Source organism: Populus euphratica, unplaced genomic scaffold (assembly GCF_000495115.2).
Source record: "Populus euphratica unplaced genomic scaffold, PopEup_1.0 scaffold204.1, whole genome shotgun sequence".
Classification (NCBI taxonomy): Eukaryota; Viridiplantae; Streptophyta; class Magnoliopsida; order Malpighiales; family Salicaceae; genus Populus; species Populus euphratica.
In genome coordinates, this window is record NW_011500087.1 from 1,880 (window position 1) to 13,382 (window position 11,503).

The following is an 11,503-nucleotide window of genomic DNA, read 5'->3' on the forward strand; positions in this document are numbered from 1 at the left end:
AAAAAAAAAAAAAACCTTTTGTTTTCAATCTTCCATTTGCCCCTTATATTTATGTATTTTCCTCTTTGGTTGGTTCCCAGATTATTGTTTAACTAAATTGGTGAACGCGCTATAGTGTCAAATAGTCAAATTGTTTGGAAAAAGCTGGAGGTTTAGATTGAAGAAAGTTTTTTAATGCAGGGCAAGACTTGGGTCTGGATAGGCTTCTTTGGAAGTCTAATGTTCTTCATTGGGGGTTTAACAAATGTAGTCAAAGTGTTCGAGATGGAGCAAATTGATGGACTAAGGTTCGAGAAATTGCGAGGAGCTCAAGAGCGTTTGATTCGAGAGTGGGAGGGCCAGGCACCACTAATCCTAGCAGAGGAGAGGAGGGGGGGAAGGATAGCCGAAGAAACTAGAGCAGCGCCTATTCCTGCACCAACTCCAGTACTGATCGTAGAAGAGGAGAGGAGGAGGAAAATGACAGCCGAAGAAACAAGAGCAGCACCCATTCCTGCACTAACTCCTTACAAGGATGTACTTGTTGGCCAGTCTTGATTACTTCAATAATTTCTGTGCATCATTCTATGTTATGTTGGTATCCTTCGGTGCCTTTTCCTCTAATCCTAGTACTGGGGAGCAGGAAAAGTATACAGGACTTTGTCAAAAGCTTCATGAGCAATTATATTGACTTACTTGGATGTAATGGGGTCGACTCTCAATCTTGGTTTTGTAAAAAAACAATTAATTAATAAAAGAAATTACAATCATAAAAATAAAAATAAAATAAAATAATGATGAATTAAATCAAAAAAATAAAATTCAATTAGAAAACGATTAAAGATAAAATAAATAAAAATTAAAAATCACATGCCAAATAATTAAATTAAAAAAAAATAAATTATATCTAATACAATTAAAATATTAAAGATCGCTTTGTAATTTCATAAAACCAGCATGCTTTTTAATGTTAAAAAAAAAAAAGTTTTATCACCGAAGTTCTTCCGTGTATCTTCTACTAGGTATATTGGACTAAATGTGGCCGCTAACAATATACGACCACAGAAATGTAGAATCTGGTTTTGCCTTGGCGGAAAATCCCAAGCTGAAAGACTTGCGCTCACGCAATCTTGTCCAACGAAAGGATAGATTTTAACACAAAAAAGAAGTGCGACAAAAGCTGTTAAGGAGTAATCAATGGTGATTTGAAAATAATACCAGCCTGGCTAGCAGAAACAGTCATGGCTGAGGGTGGGGTCTTCTCTCTTTCTAAAATAAGATTTTATCAATGCAGAGTCGAAGGCGAGCGCGGTGCCCAGCAGCTGCCAGGGAGGAAGATTTGACGAGGCAGGAGCCTCCGTCCATATTACAATGTTCGAGAAAACTATCCTAACCACCAAGCAGAGCAAGTTCATAAAAATGTTCACTAATGACATTCATGCAGCCAATCGGAGGGAGGATTCATATATTAAAATAATATTTTTTTATTTTTCGAACTTTTCCACTTATAGGCTCTCTGCCATCAGTTGCCTACATATTACAATTCACATTCCATTGATATTTATCTTATATATGTCACGGCTACCATCAAATTAACACATGATATGGAATATTTTTGAGTTTTCCTGAGAAATTGATTTCCAATCCCTACTTATTTTTGGTATGAAAATGAAATATTTTGGCCTCTATGGAAACGTTCTTAGATGATATTTTCTTGCTATTTTCTTTTTCCTGATCGTGGGATGATATCCTCAATGAAATTGTCTTGGCTTTTGAGGAATTAAACCGTAACTAGTAGAAAAATCTCTTGTCTGGAAACATTTTTGGTGCTAGATAATGTGAGATTAATTCACAATTGGGGTAAGGAATAATATGTTTCTAATCTAATATATATGAGGCAACTTACCAGATAGAAATATCTTTTGAATTATAAGAAACATTGCTTTGCGCACTAGAATTTGACCTGAAAAACTATTGCAAGGCTAGCAATTTCAACTGCAACTAGGGTTTGAAGTAGAACTAGTACAATAATTTGTTAAAGAACATGGAGATGACTTGAAAGAACTCGAGTTTTCTTGCATTTTACCTGGACATTAATATTTCTTAATATCTTGAGATGGAGAATTGACAACAGTCTTATTTTCAGTAATTTTATTAAAAAAAGAACCATAAAAAAAACTTTTTCACTAATATTAATCTTAAAGCATGATTTCCTCCCTTTCCTAAATAATATTCTAATAATATTTTTCAGATTTTCTTTATTTTTAATATTTTAAAAAATTGGTGTTTTTTTTTTTAAAAAACACATTGCACGTTTTACAAGGGTATTAATTCCATGTTTAACTAAGAACGCAGCAAAATCAAAAAGCTTTTTTTATTTCATTAAACATGAGCAGTGCACATGTTGCTTGAAGGGAAGTAGAAACGCACGTCGGCCGTGCAAAATTAGTGGGTCATTAAAAAAACAATTTCAAAAATTTGGAAAAGCACTGTAACTTACAGACCTTATAAAATATTATTTATTTTAATAATGTTTTTTCTTTATTTTTTTCTAATTATTAATATTAAATTAAAAGAGTTAGTGTTTTTACTGGATACCATATCACAAAACACCATTTATTTTAGCAATTTTCTTTTTTCTTTTTTCTTTCTAAATATATATTTCCTTCCCTAATTTCGTATTATTGCTTCACAATCTGGATTTGGGGTGGCCATGCAGTTCTCCAGCAGCTTTAGTTTCCATGCAAAAGGTAGGTCAGGTTATTCATGGTGATAAATGACAGGAGCAACGGAAGATAGTTCTTGGGGGGGGAAATTGTGATCTATCTTGAAAATGGAAGCGCATGTACCAGCGATCTCCATCAACCAACTAAGCTCTCAATAAAGTTTAAAAACATTAAATCATAGAGTGCTGGGAAAAGGATATCAATATACTAAAAACAATCTGGATATCAAAACAATATGAATACGTGAAAAAAATACAAATCATTTTTGATATTTTAATTATATTTTATATTTATTAATCAAAAGGTCGGTAATGTTATTCGTTGACCGTTCTGTAACCTGCCATGGAATTGTGGAAATCAAAGTGGCAAATGGATTGGTTAAAAACAGAAAACGTAAAACCAAAGTATCCATTTAAAACCAACGGAATGGAAATTCTGCTGTTGATCTTGAGCAAGCCAACTATGTGGTCACCACGGCACCATAATCACCTCATTTATCTGTGAGCATTAGTATCAGGGGTGTGTTTCATTTTTTATTTTCATCTTTACGAACAGAACCTTGTCCTAGAAAAAAAGGGAAAGAAGAAAGATGGGATGTGAGCGATGGTTTCAGCTGGGTTTCAATGTCAACACAATTCAAAGAAAAAGAAAAAGGATGAACATGGTGGACAGAATGGACCAGACACGAAGGAGAAGCAGAATCTAATCTTGACTGTGTGCTGCTGAATAAAGCATTGTGTGTTTTATTGCACAATCTGTCAACATGAATCCAGAAAGTAGAGAAAACGAATGGATGCCCCAGTGCAACAGCGGCCAAAGATCTTGTTTGCTATCTTTTCTGTTGGAAAAAAGAAGATTAAGCACGAAATAGCCTGAAGGCAAGGTCTGCTATTTCTGTACAGAAAAGTCCATGTCATAATCAACAAGTCTGCGATCTCAGACGAGTAAACTTTAGGCTCTTGAAAATCCTAAATTCAAAAAAAAAAAAAAAACCCATAGAATTATCACTCAAAAGCCCGAAATGCACTCTGATCACACCTCACCTCACATCTACTGACAGGGAGAAAAAAAATGGAGTTCAAGGAAACAAAAATCATAAAAACATTTTTTTAGAAAAAAGGAATTCGGGTTTTCACCAAAAGATCGAACAAAAAATCAAATTTTGTTTTCCAACAGAAGATTAATGCCTATGTACTCAACAAAGCCAAAACCCACGGACCACCACCGCAACCCATTCCCCTTGCAGTTCTCACCTCTCTCTCTCGAGAATTAAAAAAAAAAAAAAAAACACGACCATTGAACCAGTTTAATAAAACCACAAACCACGGCATAGCCGTCAACAAAGAAACGATCCAGCTGCCAGGAGCAAAAAAAAAAAAAAGAACGCGAAAAGCGAAAACTCATAGCCGTCAACAAAGAAACGATCCAGCTGCCAGGAGCAAAAAAAAAAAAAAAAAAGAACACGAAAATCGAAAACACCGGCAGACTCAAGCGATCACGACAGCCAACGCAACCGTCCAGTTCCACGCCGCTAGTAACTCCACCAACGGCGAAAGTCGAGGGTGAAAAACAAAAGGGAAAGCAACGGAAGGCAAAAAGACTGGATCCCTCGTTGGATGGCGTCGAGAAAAACAGCCGAGAAAAACTGCCCTCGTAAACACGCAGAGGAGATGGAGTTGGCACCGATCCCACACTTAACGCACTGAAACCCACGGACCACCACCGCAACCCATCTCCGCTAGCAATTCTCACCTCTCGAAAAAAAAAAAACACAGCCAATGAACCAGTTACCAATAAAACCACCAAACCACGGCATAGCCGTCAACAACGAAACGATCCAGCTGCCAGGACCCTAAAAAAAAAAGAACTCGAAAAGCGAAAAATCCGACAGACTCAAGCTATCACGACGGCCAACGCAACCGTCCAGGTTCACGCCGCTAGTAACTCCACCAGCGGCGGAAGTTGATCGGAAAAAAGAAGAAGCAGCGACTGCAACCGAAGGCTCCCTCGTTGGATGGCGGCGAGAAAAACCGCCCTCATCAACGCTCAGAGGAGATGTAGTTGGCACCGATCCGACGCTCAACTCACCGAAACACCATCGGTTTGACATGGAGTGGGATCTCCGATCAATTTAACAAAGAGTTTGGCTGTGACTGCTGCGGTGAGTGTTTGTTTTATGGACGCCCTTCTTTTCCTTAAAAAGAGACTATAAAAAGAAAGCTCCTAAAGCAAGCCCTAGAAAATAAATTTATATAAAAATAATTATCATTTAAAAAAATATGAATAAAATAAAAAAGATAAGGAGTGCTAATCTAAAAATAATTTCAAAAAACATACAAAAATTTAGATCCTCGATGAATTGTTTTGGCTTTTAAGAAATTAAACCGTAGCTAACATAAAATTATCTTATATGCCTAAGAATACAACGTGAGAGTTTTCTTACATTTTAATTGGACATTAATATTTCTTAATCTCTTGAGATGGAAAATTGACAATAGTCTAACAGCAGTAATTTTCTTCAAAAAAAAAACCCATAAAAAATCTTTTTCACTAATATTAATCTTAAAGAATAATTTCATCCCTCTCCTAAATAATCTTCTACCTGATCATCCCCAATAAAAAAAAAATCTTTTTTTTTTAATTTTCAATTCCCCCCCTCTATTTGCATCGCAAATCCTAGAACAAGAGAAGAGGAGGTAAAGGATAGCAGAAGGAACAAGACCAGCACCTATAACTGCGCCAACCCCTTACGAGGATTACTTTACCAAACTATGAGCAGCATTCCATGTTTTAAATTAAGGAATAGATGGCGAATTTAATTGAAGGAGGCCGATTTTATTTTTCATGCCATACTTCCCTTAAAAAGAAAGCCTAAATTTCTAGTCTATTATGATAGAAGGTGCTGCCTCTGCCACATTTTCTTCTACCATTTTCTTTCTTTCATCACTGGTTCTTTCGAGAATTTTGTTTATTTCTTAAAATGGTTTTTTTTCATTGAGTTGCATATAAAAAAATCATATATACATTATTAAAAAAAAAACACAAGAAGATGCTCTTAAACAACCACACATAGCTCGTTCTGAAAGGATACCACACCCAAGAAACAGATGTAGCCAAAGGCATGTCCTACGCATTGGTCAAGGAATTAGTACCCAACTAGATTTTTTTGTCGGAACGCTATAAGATCAAAATGCTTTTGTTTTGCCTTTCATAGAACCTGAGCGGGGTTGTGACCAAGGTTGGTGGGACCATCTCGGATCACAACTGGTCCCACAGACGTCGTGATCCCTTAGCCAAAAAGACATAGTAAAAGATACGGGTTTTCAGAGTACACTGATTACCTTTTTTTTTATTATTCTCTGAGCAATTAATTTTAATTTTTTATTAAAAAATAAGAGATAGAAATGAAAAACATGGTAAACATGATTGCCATATAAGTTTAGAGAAATTTCATTTTGATACCGGGTTCATGTCCTGAATTTCAATAATAAAAAAATTTATTATTGGAATTGATTTAAATCATTAAAATAAAAAATATTTATACTAAATTATTTAATTTAACAAGAAAAGTTTATATTATATATTTTATATCTTAAACGTTTGTAAATAAACAGATTTGAATTTAGATTAATTTTTTATTTTGGATTAGTTTGATTTTTGAGTTGTTTTTTTTTTTAAGAAATGAACAAATTTATCATAACTTTTAAAATGTTTTTATAAATATTTTAAATAAATAAAAAGTTGTAAAATAAATTTTTGATTTTCTAACCATTAAAATAGATAAAATCAAAACAAAAATATACAATGCATCATTTATTACTGCATAAATGCTATATCAAGATACCTTGGATTTGATACAGATAGTACCTAAGACGCTTGGACTGTCGTTACTTTACAAAGACAAGCCACCAGCTTCGTCCTTTCACTGTTTATTGCATCTTTTGGAGGAATAACGAACAGCTCACAACACGGCCTTCGGTAGCGGGAAAAAGAAAAACGCGCCATTTTTCTTTCCAATCCCCTAGTATCTGTCCTAATTGGTCACGTCCTAGTACCTGACCAGATTTTTCGCCGGCGGTAACCAAGAACGCAGCAAATCAAATTGATAATAGAAAAACCCACTAAATTGAATTAAAGAAACAACCCACAATTCCTCTTCTGCTTTGACGATTTTAATTGAAGATATTAGTTTAATTCAAACACAAAATTCACACCACATATATAAATCAAACTGATAATAGAAAAATCGAACCACACTATCCAGCTGCCAGGATCAGGGGAAAAAAAAAAAACACGAAAAGCGACAACTCCAACAGGCTCAAGCGATCACAGAAGCCAACGCAACCGCAGTGGCAACGCCACTCCAAGGATAGAAAAGCCCATAATTCCTTATCTGTTTTGACGATTTTAATTGAAGATATTAGTTTAACTCCAACACAAAATTCACACCATCATTTATTAAATATAAAGTACAAAGTAAAATGGTCTGATCTCAAATGAGAAAATAGACCAAATATTTATCTGCAATAATACAGTAGATATAACTAAAAACTAACTGTGGAGGCGCCCGAGTACTGAATGGATTGCTACCTCGGCGAAGAAGAAGACCTGCAATTAATACGAAAATATTAACATTGAAAGATTAGAAGAATCCCATTGTATGAATCGTAATCAGCTTCAACTTTTTATTACATGCTACCTCCTTATTTCCCAGCATGGACGCTCCTTTCTGCATTTCAACGTCCACCTCCAGCATGGACGCTCCTTTCTGGCATTTCAACATCCACCTCAAATCTCACGGAGCAGTTTCGGCGCTTGAAGAATACATAAACGACGATAGTAAGGAGCATGACGAGGACACCAGCAAGTCCTCCTTTAGCAGCTGAGGAGTAGCCTTCTGTGGCCGAGTCTTGTGCAGGGGGGTGTGGGCTGTAACCATCCATGGCTTAAAACTACAAAAAGGAATATTTAATTAGAAGAAAATAAAAGCAGTAATGTCTCAAGTCAGATTAGAAAGAGATCGTATTGATAGCATTACCAAATTTGAGAAAGAAACAGAGGAGGAGGCAATTAGAGGAGCAAGAGAATACGGTTTAAATAGAAGTGTGGAGGTGGTATGGTAGTCCCGAGACTCAGTGGGGTAGTCCGGTAGTCCTGAGACTCTGTGTGGTTTAAAAATACTGTTCCGCTTAAAAGTTTTGCACCCTTTATCTTTTTCTTTGGTTAGGTAATAATCTTGAGAGGTTAGCATGTGTTTTTTACAAGGGCCTACCCCTGTAGGAAAAATCATTTTGAAACTAAGACAGACTAAACTGAAAATAAATGTAAATTGCATAATAATGATTAAAAAAATTCAGGATGCAAAATATAATTAAAATTAAATTTAGTTAAAATTACACTTTTTAGTCAAAATAATTTTAGCTTTGGTCTTCATGTACAATGGTAACCCTCCAAAAATTAACAATACCATGTATTTTGCAATTAATACGAAAACAATATTGAAAGATTAGAAGACCTTGATTTTTAGTCTTTAACAAGGAAGGGCTTTGGTTTTGCGTTTTTTTATTCTTCTAAACAGGCTAAAAAAATCGTAAGCTATCCTCCGTTCCCTTCCTCCACTCTTCCTTTGATGAGGTAGAAAAGGCTGTTTCCACTTGGAAAAGCTTGGGATGGAGGGAAAGATCACCCTTTTATTTTATTTTTCAGCGACTTTGTCATTTATCTCACCACGTAGACACCTTCTGGACCCCACCGAACCGACTCCTCCAATCTCAATTACCGCACTGGATCCCTCCACCTCTTCCTCCACCTTAATCCATCCTTTGATAATTCCACCAAAATTCTTCTAATCGCGGCCCCTCTGGTAAGGTATCCAGGTTCCGCCCCTCCATAAAATTACCACGAAACCCTTTTTTTTTTTCTTTTGGATTGGTTTCTAAATAAATTGTATGTTTATATCTGAATGCTAAACTAGATTTGCTGTGGATTGGTTTGATTTTTTTTTTATAGAAGTGTTATTATTGAATTTTTTTTAAAAAAAAATTCATAATTCAAAAAAATAAAAAAATAATTACCATTTATTAGGTTGTTTTAAAAATAAAAAAGTTTTTAAAAAAGATATTAGTTATTATGAGAAAGGGTCATGTTAGATGATATTTTTATATTTTCTTTGCATAATATAATTATTTAATTGTGAAAGATAACAAATTAAGTTGGGTCACTAAGTTTTTTTTGTCTTTAGGTGTTGTTTGTTTTTGTATTTTAAAAGTATTTTAAAAAAATTGAAATTTTTTATATTTTTTCTTTGTTTTAAATTAATATTTTTTAAATTATTTTGATGTGTTGATATCAAAAATAATTTAAAAAAAAATAAAAAATATTATTTTGATATATTTTTAAATATAAAATATTTTAAAAGAAAAGACTTCGAAACTTACACGCTCTATCCTTGGTAAGGTTTTTAACAGCGGGGGTATTGTTAATTTAAAAAAATAATCACAACTACATTCACAAACAAAATTTAAATTTTTTAAAATATAGTTACTTCACTACCCTCGGCCTTGGTTGCCTTTGATTTAATTTTTTTTTAATTTTCAATTTCCCCCCTCTAATTGCATCGCAAATCCTAGAACAAGAGAAGAGGAGGAAAAGGATAGCAGAAGGAACAAGACCAACACCTATAACTGCGCCAACCCCTTACGAGGATTACTTTACCAATTTATGAGCAGCATTCCATGTTTTAAATTAAGGAATAGATGGCGAATTTAATTCAAGGAGGCCGATTTTATTTTTCATGTCATACTTCCCTTAAAAAAGAAAGGCTAAATTTCTAGTCTATTATCTTAGAAGGTCTTGCCTCTGCCACATTTTCTTCTACCATTTTCTTTCTTTCATCACTGGTTCTTTCGAGAATTTTGTTTATTTCTTAAAATGGTTTTTTTTTCATTGGGATGCATATAAAAAAAATCATATATACATTATTAAAAAAAAAAACACAAGAAGATGCTCTTAAACAACCAAACATAGCTCTTTGTGAAAGGAAACCACATCCCAAGTAACAGATGTAGCCAAAGGCATGTCCTACGCATTGGTCAAGCAATTAGTACCCAAATAGAGTTTTTTGTCGGAACGCTATAGGATCAAAATGCTCCTTTTTTCCTATCATATAACATGAGCCGGGTTGTGACCACGGTTGGTGTGACCTTTCATATAACAGGAGCCGGGTTGTGACCACGGTTGGTGTGACCATAGCGGATCACAACTGGTCCCACAGGCGTCGTGATACCATCGCCAAAAAGACATACAGTAAAAGATACGAGTTTTCACTGTACACTGATTACTGTTTTTTTTATTCTCACTATTTAAGAAGCAATTAATTTTAATTTTTTATGAAAAAACAGGATTAAAAAATAAGAGATAAAAATGAAAAACATGATAAATATGGGTGATATATCATAAATTCCAAGAAATTTTATTTAAAATAGAGTTTATTTTTTTTATTGATTAAGAGAAAAATGGCTGGATTTTAACATAAAAAACTTGTTGTTAATATCTATTTAAATTACTAAAATAAAAAAAAATTATGCTACATTATTTAATTTGATAAGAGAAGTTTATATTATATGTTTTTATATATTAAATAGATTTGAATTGAGGTTGATTTTTTTATTTCAGATTTAGTTTGGTTTTGAGGTGTTTTGTTTTTTAAAAGTTGTGAATAAATTTATTATTAAGAAATATTCTTATAAATATCTTAATTAAAAGCAAGTTGTAAAATAAATTTTTAAGTTTTTGGCCATTAAAATAGATAAAATCCGGACAAAAATATACGATGCATCATTTACTAAAGACAAGCCATCAGATTCGTCCTTTCACTGTGGAGGCGCCCGACTACTTCATGGATTGCTACCTTGATGAAGAAGAAGACCTGCAACTAATACGAAAACAATATTGAAAGATTAGAAGAATCTCATTTGTATGAATCTTAATCGGCTTCAACTTTTCCTTCATGTGATGGGGTAGTAAAGGTTTTGTGTTTTTTCATTTTTCTTTGTTTTTCTATTTTAAAAATATTTTAAAAAAAAATTAAATTTTTTTATTAATTTTAAATTAATATATTTTTAGTACTAATATTAAAAAATAAAAAAAATATTATTAACATATATTTTAATATAAAAAATTATTTTTAAAAAAACCACCACCGCCTTACTCTAAACAGTGATTATCCGTTCCCTTCCTTCCACTTTTCGAAGTAAAGGCTGTTTCCACTTGGAAAAGCTTGGGATGGAGGCAAAGATCACCCTTTTATTTTATTTTTCAGCGACTTTGCCATTTATCTTACCACGTAGACACCTTCTGGACCCCACGGATCTCGACTCCCTCCACTCATCAACACCCACTTAACCAACTCCTCCAATCTCAGTCACCGCACTGGATCCCTCCACCTCCTCCTCCACCAAAATGGCTAAATCCATCCATTATAATAATTCCTCCAAAATTTTTCTAATCGCGGCGCCTCTGAAAGGTTTCCAAGTTCCGCCCCTCCATAAAACTACCACGAAACCCTTTATTTTCGTTCTTTTTTCGATTTTGGATTGAATGCTAGATAAATTGTATGTTCATACTTGCATGCTAAACGATACAGATGGCATGTGATTTCCTGTTGATTGGTTTGATTTTTTTTTTCTTCTATAAAAATGTTATTATTAATTATTTTTTAAAAAAAATCACAACTCAACACAGTAAAAAGTATAATTATCGTTTATTAGGCTGTCTTAGGAATAGAAAAGTCTTTTAAG

General features: G+C 33.8%; 1 long non-coding RNA gene across 1 annotated transcript; it reads left to right on the plus strand.

Moving 5' to 3' along the window:
* The first annotated feature begins 2,815 nt into the window (after nucleotides 1–2,815).
* Nucleotides 2,816–4,086, plus strand: LOC105108993 (uncharacterized). The gene is made up of 2 exons (XR_839151.1): nucleotides 2,816–2,864; nucleotides 3,479–4,086. It is a non-coding gene; the product is annotated as an uncharacterized LOC105108993 (long non-coding RNA).
* The last annotated feature ends 7,417 nt before the right edge of the window (nucleotides 4,087–11,503 follow it).